The sequence below is a fragment of the Mesocricetus auratus genome, unplaced genomic scaffold (assembly GCF_017639785.1).
Source record: "Mesocricetus auratus isolate SY011 unplaced genomic scaffold, BCM_Maur_2.0 Super-Scaffold_15014, whole genome shotgun sequence".
NCBI lineage: Eukaryota > Metazoa > Chordata > Mammalia > Rodentia > Cricetidae > Mesocricetus > Mesocricetus auratus.
Window position 1 is genome coordinate 77,864,497 of NW_024429186.1, and position 12,058 is coordinate 77,876,554.

Consider the following 12,058-nt stretch of genomic DNA (forward strand, 5'->3'; position numbering starts at 1 on the left):
TCCCAGCACCTACATCAGACAGTTCACAACCTCCTGTAACTCCAGTTCTGAGGGACCCAATGTTATCTTCCAGGTTCTACAGACTTGAAGTAGACATATATATGTACATGCAGGCCCATACACATACACAAAACACATAAAATACAAATGAAAACATGCAATTTGTTTCCACTTCGACTATAAAAAGCTTATCTAGGAACGAAAATTCTGCACTAAGTGGTGTGATTGGATGGCAAAGGGAGTAGATAACATGTCTTGAGGGAACAAGATCTTCACGTGACACAACTGCTTTCTTAGACAGTGTGAGAAATAAAATTAGACTTCCAGTAAGTATGTGTGTCACATACCAGAGGAAAGGAAAGGCCGTGATGGTTACCAACGTTTAAATTAAATGTTATTGCATATGCATGTATGTGTGTGTGTATGCATGTAGAACTATAAAGTATGAAAAATGAAAGGTGCACTGCATATCAACAGCCCTTTGCTATTATGTAGCAGCATATTAACTGACTAATGACAATGGCCTAAATCACAGGCAAATTAACATCCACAAGCAAATAAAACGTTCTGTTAATCAACATTATTTTAGAAAGTAGAATCTGATTTCCATTAATCTTGACTGTTTTCACTTGTCAAGCCATTACCATGGCTGAAGAGATAAAAATGTCTCCCACTTTCGCTTCCAGCAAGCATGCCCCTATTCAGCTGTCTAACCTTGGGGTCCAACCTCTTGAGGAAAATGCAGATCCAGTACAGATCTTCACTCTTCCTCATTATGAATGAAATAAACATACAATTCTAATTTAACTGCACTTTCAAAGGCACAGAAGATTGTCTCTCAACATGTCTTGCCCATTAAAAAAATTTTATGATGGTAAATAAACCCTGGAAAATTCCTCCTCAGATTTTACCACCCGAAAATGCAGCTGTTGGCTGCCACTACCACAGCCTCACAGCTCTAAACTCACGTGCAAACCTCATCAAGGGCAGACATTTCTAATTGATTCCAGAAGGATTTCTTTTGCCTAGATCAGGGGGCAGAGGAAGAATAATGAGCAGCTTTTCAGAGGGAATTGGGGTTAGATTGTTGAGCAGAGAGGGGTGGGGGGCTTTTAAAATCTCGGGCTTGGCCTGAAATGCGTCGCAATTTTACGGTCCATTGGCCAGAGCATCTGGAATGAGGCATTCTGGCCTTGTGGTTAATGATGGTGCAACTAGTTTACAGACCATGGAGAGCCCCAAACTAGCCTATGCCATGTTGTTGTAGAAAACATTGGATATTCTGCTAAATATCCTGTGCCTTCTCCTTGTGAGAGGATGATCTTCTAATCTCGGGTCTGGATCTAGGAATCCTACCCATCATGGGCCACACCTATTTTCATTGTTTTAAAAGCACACACATGAAAAAAAAATGAGCCACACATTAGAACATGCATGTGTTTAATGTCATGTGTGTTGACAAGGCTTTCTATCACAAGTTTGTGTTTGCTTTCATTTAAGCCCTTCTTGAGAATGTATGGAGAGTGTCGGATGCTCAGGTCATAAATCACAGCACAGAGCCAGGCACACTCAGGAGAGGAGGCAGGCTTTGTTATTTCAAATCAGGGACAGGTGATTATGTGGGAAAAGGTGTGTGGGAAGCCATTCCTTTTTCCAATGCCAAGAAGAAAACCAGGAGTGATATGGAAATAATTTGTGTGGAGAAAACGATGTTTACTTTAAGCTGTGGTTAGGAATTCACCTTGCTGTCCTGACAGACTACACCCAAGAGGAGCCAGGTAGTAGCACGTCCAGGAAAAATGCAGAGATGTTAAGTCTGAAGGATGGAAAGCACAGAGCTAAGCTTCAGGCATGCCTCTCTGTTATTATCCAAACAACGTAATTAATAGTGATTGTATCCATTTGAGAATTTACCCAAAATTCCAAGGTTTGGGATGTTAAACTGAATTCAATATGTTTGCCCTTGGCAGGGAATTGTTTCCTGTTTTGAAACAAAAGTAAAACAGAATGGAAAAAAAAGACAAAATGAAATGAAAAAATTAAATACTAAACTAAAATAAAAATAAATACACTTAAGCTGATTTTAAAATATAAAACAGTGTGTTCTCAGGATGCATAAATTTCCTTCTAACATCTGTAATATGGTCATCACCGTATATTTTTTATCAGAAATAGTAGATCTGTGTTAGTTAAAAATGTATATGACATTGTGGAAAGGTTTTAGGTAGTAAAGTGTCTTGGAACATAACGTGCAAAAGCAACATTGCTTTATGGATTCTAGTGCTGGGGCATTTCAAAGAACAAGGATGGAAGCAGAGCAGGGCAGGTAAAAACACACATACCCCATTCTCTATCTAGAATCCAAGATACGGCAGCTCACTGTGTATCAAACATCAGTCTCAAACTAGTTGTGGTCCTCCTGCCTCAGCTTTCTAAATGTTTGGCTCATAGGCACCTGGTTGTGTCTTTTAATGTATACATTTCTTAGTGAGATAAAGCACAGAAAGCTATCCAGCGTGGCTATTTCCTTGGCTGTGACATCAATGCTGCGAAAAACCACATGAAGTCCAATTCATCATGAGGCCATTTAAAATGTACTCTGTCAAAGCTAGTGTATTCCTCTTTTATAAAAAGAGAAACACAATACTCCGGTGCAGTTTTGTATTATTTACCTGGTGATTCCTTCATGGTCAGAAGGGATTGTTAATAACACAAGAAATAGGCAATGTTAATGTAAATAGCTCGTATGAATCACCTTTGATGGATACCCTCAACTCTATCTTGGTTTGCTGTGTGTACGTGTGAAGCTGTATATGTAGACATCAAGGTCTTCCACCATGACTTTCTACTTTATTTTCTGAGACAGTATCTTCATGGATTCATGAACTCTCTGGCTTGGCTGGATTTGTTGACCAAGAACTTCAGGGAGCCACCTTTTTCTGTTTCTCCATCAATGAGTTACTAATGTGTGCTAGCTGGCATAGCTGTTAATGTATGTAGTGGGATCTGGATGACACCAAAATGAACAAGATACAGCTACATTCACTATGAATATTCATACATGTGGTTCAATGTATGCTTTAGTTTCACCTTGAAACAAAACTGTGTACTAAAAGCCATAATGTGGATCCTGATGAAAGCTGGCCACACCATCATTCTTACATGTATAATGAATAGACCTAGAGTTGCAATGATTTAAAATGGCTGGATGTAAACACACCAGTGACCAGTGTTAATCATCATTGTGGTGTGTACCTACCCATGTGTCATTGTATGATGGGACAAGTCCTTCTGTATACACAAGTTTCTCTTATTGGTTGATGAATACAATGCTGATTGACCATTAGCCAGGCAGGAAGCATAAGTAAGGCTATGAGAAGAGAATTCTGGAGAAGGAAGGCAGAGAAAGGGGCCTTGAAGAGATGCCATGTAGCTGCCAAAGGAGTAACAGGTCTGGGCATTCTATGAAAATACATAGATTAGTAGTTACAGTTAATAATTAAGAGAGAGCTAGCCATTAGAAGTCTTAGCCATCAGTCAACAGTTTAATTATTATTATGTATCTATGTACGTATTTCGGGCTGAAGGGAGATGGGACCTGACAGAACAGAAAACTCCATCTTCACAAGTAGATTTTTTTCATTCTCATACTTTCATGGTGTCCCTTTACAAGTAGTTCCATGGCCCTTCCAAACAACAGAAATCAAGGTTTCCATCACCCATTAAATGATAAATGTTTCTTTGGTGATTTCTTTGATGACCAAATGTGGTAAGAGTGAATTCTGCAGTAGTCCAGCTTCATACAGTGGTGAAGGTTCAGCACTCATGTGACCTGGCCTTGTGAACTGGACAGTGTGGAGCCATGGGAGGTCATAGTGTCTTGGGCTCCCACATGGGCTTTCCCCTGTGCCCCCTGTGCTCAGCTGACCCGTGACAGTTAACGTATTCTGGGAGGAAGCTCAGTGGAAGAATCAATCAAATCCACCTACACATGAGTGCGAGGAAAATAAGTCTTCATTTTGTTTGAGACCATTAAGCTTTGGGTTAGTATGTTACATAGAAACTAAGAGTGAGAAATGCTCAATTTTACTATATTAAGAAACACAGAGATAATAAAAATATGTAAAAAAATCTACGAATGCATGAGACTGCTCACTGGTAAGCTTTCTGATAATGTGTATTTTTTCAAATACTTGTGTAACAAGAATTCTGAGGATGCATTCCTTCCCATGTGAATTCAATACATATTTAATTCAGTTTAATTTTAAAATTACATCAATATGTTCTCATCAGTTTTGTTGAGTGGCATTTAATGGCAGGTGCTCTCAGTACAAATCCAATGTTTATTGAATAAATGCATAGTGAACGGTCCTTTTCCAGCTGTTGTGGGGGTTGACTTTCATTTCTGCACACATCATAACCAAGGGGCAATGCACACATTTTTGGTTAATATTCCATCAAAAGAACTGAAACTTTCAATCAAAACTGTAATAGCAAAAGAATAACCAATAAGAAAGTGTGATGCTGAGATGTGAATCTGAACAAAAAGTAGCTTGTTTCCTAAAGAGTGAATGAAATGCAAAGTAATGGTGATGTACATGGGGTTCCAGACAGAACAATTAATCAAGGGGCTAATTTTTTTCTCCTAAGGATTCTCTCTGTGAATACAGAAATGATCTCTTGTGGTTCACACCAAGTCCTTTCCCATGATCCTTAGGAGTTCATGTGCTGTTCTCAGAAGGAATTCCCAAAGCCCCCGACAAGGATTTATTTTACACAATATATTCTTATCATAGTTTTCCCCAAGCTCCTCTCAGATTCCCCCCCACACACTTCACTGCTCATCCAAATGCCCACCCTTCTTTCTCTCTCTCATTAGAAGGACATTATGAAATTTTCAGGAAAATGGATGGATATTATCTGTGATGTCAATGACAACCAAGCTATAATCCATAGAACCACAGAGAGTAGCTACAGATAATGGAATACAGGGAACAGAGATATCTCATTAGGAAAGGGATAGCAGGGTCTGAAATGGGAAAAACAAGTGGGGATGGGGAGGAGAGAGGGGATTACGAGAAGAAATACAGGAAGAAACATCTACTTACATGTAGTTAAGTTGTTGGCCAAAGAGGCCCCATAGGAATCACCAAACCACCCAGTCTATTGCCAAGACTTTAAGTTGCCTTCCACAATCTGACAACAAGGCCTCATTGTTGATCACCTACACAGTATATCATTGGATGTGGAGACACTGAGCTGGTAACTACATAGAATCTTCTCCTTATGTTTTAGTGTCATTGGTACAGAAATGTACCCTCTATGCGCTCAAAGAGAAACATAAACATCAAGCCCACCTCAATACCTTAATTTACAATATGTACTACCTACAAGATATGCCAAGGAAATGGTGGCATAAAGCTGTGGGAGTAACCGTCTAATAACTTATTTGACTTAAGGCCCACTCCAGAAGATGGGAATCATACCAGACCTGAGTTAAACCAAATAATGCTGGTTTAAGAAAGAAAGGGATTCCTGAGTGTGCAAACAAGCAGGACTCTGATTCTTTTACCTTCTCTTGAGTGCTTTTCCTTCTGTTGGTTAGTTTTGTCTAACTCCGATGTGATGTATTTTATTTTGTAGTATTTTAAAAACATGAATGAATGGATGGATGAATACCTAGGTGCAAGCGTAAAGTTTAACAACTGAACTGTCATTTTTATCTGTAAGGGGAAGGAATATCACTTTTCTCCAGTAAAGTAACACTGTGTATATCAATCACCCCAAGACAGGCCCCATGTTCAAGAGTAACTGACCAACATATAATGGACTCCAAAATTGTTTTGTGTATTTTCACTTGGCTACAATCTGCTGTTTTAATTTTATGTATTTATTTTTCTTTTTGGGGCATGGCTTCATTTTGTTTTCTTAGTTTTGTGGGGTTTGTTGTTATATTGCATTTTTATGTGTTTGGGTAAGCAAAGAAGGAGAGAGTATCTACAATGATGTAGAGGGGCAACAATATGACTAAAATATGTTCAAATTTAAAAAATGTATGAAATAAGAGACTGCTCCAGGAACCAGGGAGAAAACATAGCTTGCCCAGAGCCATGAGGAGAGGGATGAAGTGGGTGGTTTAATTGTCACCCAGGGCCATGGTAATGTCTGGTCTGGGCTGATGCCAGAGCTCATGTCTAGGGTTCATGGCCCTGATGCAGCCATAGCCTGTAATGATATCTGTGGCTTTTTATACCACTAAAGGCAGAAAGAACTGGGCTGTAGAGAATTGGCCCTGACACACACTGGCTCCAACACTAGGGATAACTGGTCCTGCCCTTCATTAGCTGAAGCATTCAGAGGAAAGGATCTTACACTTAACCTGGGCATACAAAGAGAGGTGACCATGCTCCCTGGGGCATGGATAAGCTAGCCCTGAGGATGTGAGAATGTAAAGTTTGTCTGCCATGTGGTTGTGTGGGTGAGGGGAAAATACACTCCTCCCCTTGCAGGTGGGAGACCTGACCCAACTCCTTACCAGCTGCATCACTTGGGAGAATGAGCCCTAGGCCTAGAGTTGACCATGTAGACAGGGGTTTAGGTGAGCCAGCTCTAAGGGAGTGAGAAGGGCATAGCTGTACCACCTCCTTCATTCATGGTGTGGTGGTAGGGTCGAAGGAATGATGTCCTCCAGCTTGCCCCTGTTGCCTCCAGCTGGAGAGGGAGCTGGCCCTCCCTTTTACCAGTTGGAATACTCAGGAAGGCAGGCCCTGCACCTTGTCTGGGCAGCACAGAGGAGTTGACCTTGTTGAAGGGATTGCAGGTGAGCTGCCCCCAATAATGTGAGCTTGGGAGATCTGACCCGGCCCCTCATCTTTCACATTGCAGTATGGGCAGGAGAGAGATGTCCTCCCACTATGGCTGAGGCAAGTGGAAAAGCTGGCCCTGAAGTCGTAAGAGAGAGAGAGAGAGAGAGAGAGAGAGAGAGAGAGAGATGCCTGTAACCGCCTCACCAGCTGCAGCAGGTCCTGCACCTGACCTGGCCAGCACCGCAGAGCCGACCTGCTGGCAGAGGCATGGGTGAGCCAGCCCTGAAACACGAGCATGGGAGCTGTCCCCACTATTCATCTGTCCTGTGGGGGAGAGATGTCCCCCTCCCCCCGGGACCTGCGACAGACAAGGAAGCTGACCTTCCCTCTTACAAGCTGCCGCACTCAGAAAAGAGGGTCCTGCTCCTCCCCTGGACAGCACGAGGCAATTGACAGGGTGTGAGAAAGGGAGCCTGGAAGACATCACCCCTCCCCCACCTGCAGCCTGTGGTGGGTGGAACAGTTGGTCTGGAGGTCATAAGAGTAGGAGAGCTGTCCCTGCTCCTCACCACCTGCGGCACTCAGGAAAATGTCCCCTTCACCTCCCCTGGGCAACACAGTAGAGCTAGCCCGGAAATAAAGTGGAGATATGGGAGAGCAGACGCTGAAGTAATTAAAGTAGGAAAACTGACTGCACCCCTTCTTCATTGCTACAAGAGGTGAACTATCTGGAGAGCTCATCCTCGTGGTGAGGAGGGAAGAGGGCTGACAGGTTCGCAGGCCCAGAGCCAGGGTTATGAGTTGGCACACCCCAACATCCACCCCATCTGTGATCTGCTGGAGCGTGTGAAGAAATCAGTTCTGCAGATCCAAAGCTGCAGGCAGCCTCTCTGCCACACAGGTCAACAGCATGATATCCAAGAGGAGTCCCAGTGAGGGCCCAGCGTCCATTGTGTAGCAGAAACGAGAGGCCTGGAACCAGACCAATGACTCTTTGCATTGAACACTTGCAAGTAAAGACAGATAGATTAAAGGGTTTACCGCATGACTCACTATGTCATACTATAGCTCCCACCATGAGATTTGTTCCTTTTTTTCTCTTAAATTTTATTTTATTGTAATTTTAGGGGGAAGATGAAAGGCAGAGGGTGGATGTGAGGGGACAGGAAATGAAGGGAGTCAAGATTCATGATGTGAAAGACACAAGCAATAAATAAAATGTTAAAATGTATTATATAATAAAAATTGTAGAAAACAAAATCAAACACAAAACACAAAACAAGAACACAAATAGGCATCTAAATAATAATATAAAATAAAAACAAACAAAACTGAGTAATACAAAACAAACAAATAGAAATAAAAAACTCAAATGCATTAATTTTCACAGTACTGTCTTAAGGCAGAACATATGCTTGATATGAAGCATGAATAAGAGGTATTAATAGCTTTCACAACTCACATGTCAGACTCTATGACACATTTTACAGACAGTGTCTTAACCCTTTAGATGTAAAAATAGGCTACTCAATACTTTTATTATAACTTTTCCAAATGAAATTAATATGTAAGGACCAAAGTATGCTTTGGGGAACAACTTCCTTAAAGGTACATAACAAATTAAATGACAGATCTGGGATCATAGATTTACCTTTGCTTGACTTCAAAGCCAATGAGAACTTCACTGTAGGATAGGTGACATCACAGACTGTTTCTGTAGCTCTCATTAAAGTAATGAAACATAGTTGCATGCAATAAAATGAAAATAAGTACTGAAATAACCATCTCTCTTATGTCCCTATAGGAATTCTTTCCAATTAATGATACAGCTACTGCCTCAAATTCCATCATAAGTTTGAAATAATGTAAGTTAAACTTCAAGCCAAAACTTTTAAGCCATGGACCACCAAGGCTGACAAACAGAGTGTCATCTCTCAACATCCTGATCATGGGGCTGGCCAGGAAATGTAACTGGAACCTGCAGCCCAGCATTTTAAGAAATTATATGGTATATTGAGATCATTATTCAAAATTCCAAGTGTAGTTTCCATTGATTGTATTCTTCTTCCATAGTATAAGTCAATCCATGTGAGCTTAACCATACACAGGACCATTTTGTATACATGACTATGGTAGTTTGAGTGTAACTGGCCCCCACAATCTCACAGGGAGTGTCACTATTAGGAGGTGTGGATTTGTTGGAATTGGTGGGTCCAGCCTTGTTGGAGGAAGTGTGTCCTGAGCTTTAAGGTTTCCTATGCTCAGGATACCTTCCAGTGCTTCAGTTGTCTTCCTGTTGCATGGAAGATGTAGGACTCTCAGCTACTGTTTCCTGCCATAATGATAACGAACTGAACTTCTGTAACTGCAAACAACCCACCCCAATGAAACGGTTTTCCTTAATAAGAGTTGCCACTTTGTAGTGTGTCTTCACAGCAATACAAACCCTAACTGAGACAATGGCAAAAATAGTTATTCCCGCAGGCACATTGTACCAAGGCTACAGAAGCACTGCAAATCAGAGGGAAGAAAACTTGTAAGAACAAGAGTACAAGGAGATCTTCTGAAAGATGGTGTCTTCTGACCACGACAGTGTATTAGTTAATTATTTGTGAACTTGACACAGCAGAGTGAGTTTGGACCAGGAACCTCAAATGAGAAAGCACCTCCATCATGCTTTGTGTATGTAGGTTTATAGCGTGTTTTCTTTACTAATGATGGATGAGAGTCAGCCCATCCCACGGAAAGCCAGAGCCACCCCTGGTCAGATGGTTCTGAATTCCTGAACTGTACAAGACAATAGGTCTAGCAAGCCATTTGAACAAGCCAGTAGCGGCTTTCCTGCACACTCTCCACCTCACTTCCTTCCTTGACTTCCTGCACTAACTTCCCTTAGAAATGGTGGATTACCTGAGAGTTGTAAACTGAAATAAAACCTCCCTCTCCAAGTTGATTTTGATCTTGGTATGTTACCACATCAATAGAAATTAAAACACAGGAAGTTGCACTCATAACATCATAACAATATGTTCACTTAAACAAAAATTAAGTAATGTCAACAACAGTCATCATTCCAGCATGGAAGGGGGAATTTCATAAGGTTCCACCCATAAATCATGTGATACAGGCAATTAATGGCCTCTTAGAGAGAGAGAATCAGCCTGATAATAGGTTATCTAATCCCAAATGGCCAACCTAAACATATTTAAATATGAGTAATATTAAATATACTCAACAAGTTGTTTTATATATACATGTATATATATATGTGTATATATGTATATATAACAATAATAATAAGTGAAGATGGGTTGGGTGCTGTGAGTATAGCTGGAAGCATATTGTCTCTGGAATGAAATAACTATTACCATGAAAACATTTAGGGTCTGCAATTTGACTAACATAGTGAAGCAGGATAACAGATGAGTAAGTAGAGAAGAGTCACAGGACTCTAAACTGATGTTAACCAATATATGCAGCACTGAAATATGAGAGAAAATGATTTAATGGCTTCACTGCAGTTGATTTTAGTAATAGTGTCAAAGTAAAATGATGAGGGTACTGTGTACTTGTAAAATATTCATTCCTAGTCACTCAACTTATATTCGAACTAGATAGAATTACCAAGCCTTTCTATTAAATGTCTGTGCTGCTTTGGGGGGACAAAAGTAATTTCAAAACCTAAGTTCTAAAAAATTTGAGCACAATTTTGAAACCTACAAGTAATGATCTTTGTTGGCTATCAATTACCAACTGTTGATGAATGAATGGCATAGAAAAAGTAAAGACTACTTAAAAATATAATAAACATGACTTCCAGTGGATCCAGGGAGTGATACTATTTGACAAGGATTAAGATGTGTGACCTTGTGTGATGTTTCAAAAGCCCACTCTAGGACCAGTCTGTCTCTGTCTCTGTCTTTCTGTCTCTGTCTCTCTGTCTCTCTCCATCTCTTTCTGTCTCTCTCTCTGTCTCACTCTCTCCATCTCTCTCTCTGTCTCTCTCTCTCTCTGTCTCTCTCTCTCTCTCTGTCTCTCTGTATTTCTTTCTTTCTGATGCAGATCAGTTTGGAGAACTCAAAGCTCCTTCCCAAGGACCATGCCCAACTTCAACTCCACAATGCTCTCTACCATGACAATAATGAGAAAAGCTTCTGACACTGTATAAGCAAGCCTGCAATTAAATGCTTTACTTGTTAAGAGTTGCTTGGTCATGGTTTCTCTTCACAACAACAGAACAGTTTTTAAGATGTCATTTAAGCCATGAAAGCTTGTTCTGCCACCTACTAAGTGAACTCTAATCAGAGAAGACTTGAACCATTTTAACCATTCAGAATTCAATGGCTTCATTTTAATAATAATTTCAATTTTAATGATAACCAAAGAATACTTAAATGGATTCTATGTGATTTTCTTTCAATGTCCTTTTTAATACATTAAATGTATTAGTTTTTAATTACTCTAACAAAATACACTCTCACAAAAACAACCTGACTAGTCACAACAGTGAACATTGTCTCCTGTAGGAACATATTGTGACCTTATTAGGCCCCATGCCTCAAAGTTTCACCACTTCCCAGTCTTACTACATTGACAACCAAACCAACAATGCATGCAAAATGTAATAAACACATCCTTTGCTCTTCATAGGGTTATGGCACTCTTTGGTGGCATTCATAGTTATATCCCCTTGAAGAACTGGCCAAGGCAGGCAGATGCACATTCTTGAAAGACTAGCTAAGCACCATGAACACGTATGCCACGGTCTCCTTCCTCTGTTTAATAAATCATATATAATTTAGAATTAAATTACAAGAAACAATTTGCAATTAGAATATATGGTTGCTGTATTGTATCTCAACAGAAGCCAATGAGCTACTTAAGCATTGCTCTAATTAATGCAAGAAAATTTTTATTTTTTTCTCCCTTTTCCTTTTTCTTTTGTTTTTGTTTTTCAAGACAGGGTTTCTTTGTGTAATCCTGGATGTCCTGGAACTAGCTCTGTATTGGACCAGGCTGGCCTCAAATTCACAAAGATCTGCCTACCAAGTGCTGGAATTAAAGGCGTGTACCACTACTGTCCCTCTATAAAAATTTTCACAACTATCCTGTATAGTGGACTAGAATTTCTTTAGTTTGTATCTTTACGTATTTTCTTATAACTTTGCCATTTACATTATAATAAGTGATTTTCCCCTTAATTTTCTGTGTTGATATTGAAATTATTTTATATTGTAGCCCAGGTTAGTTCG

At 40.2% G+C, this 12,058-nt stretch overlaps 1 protein-coding gene across 1 annotated transcript in view; it reads right to left on the reverse strand.

Moving 5' to 3' along the window:
- The window catches only part of Agmo (alkylglycerol monooxygenase), a 317,387-nt gene that overhangs the window by 127,587 nt on the left and 177,742 nt on the right, over positions 1-12,058 (reverse strand). The gene's annotated exons all lie outside the window — the stretch shown is intronic.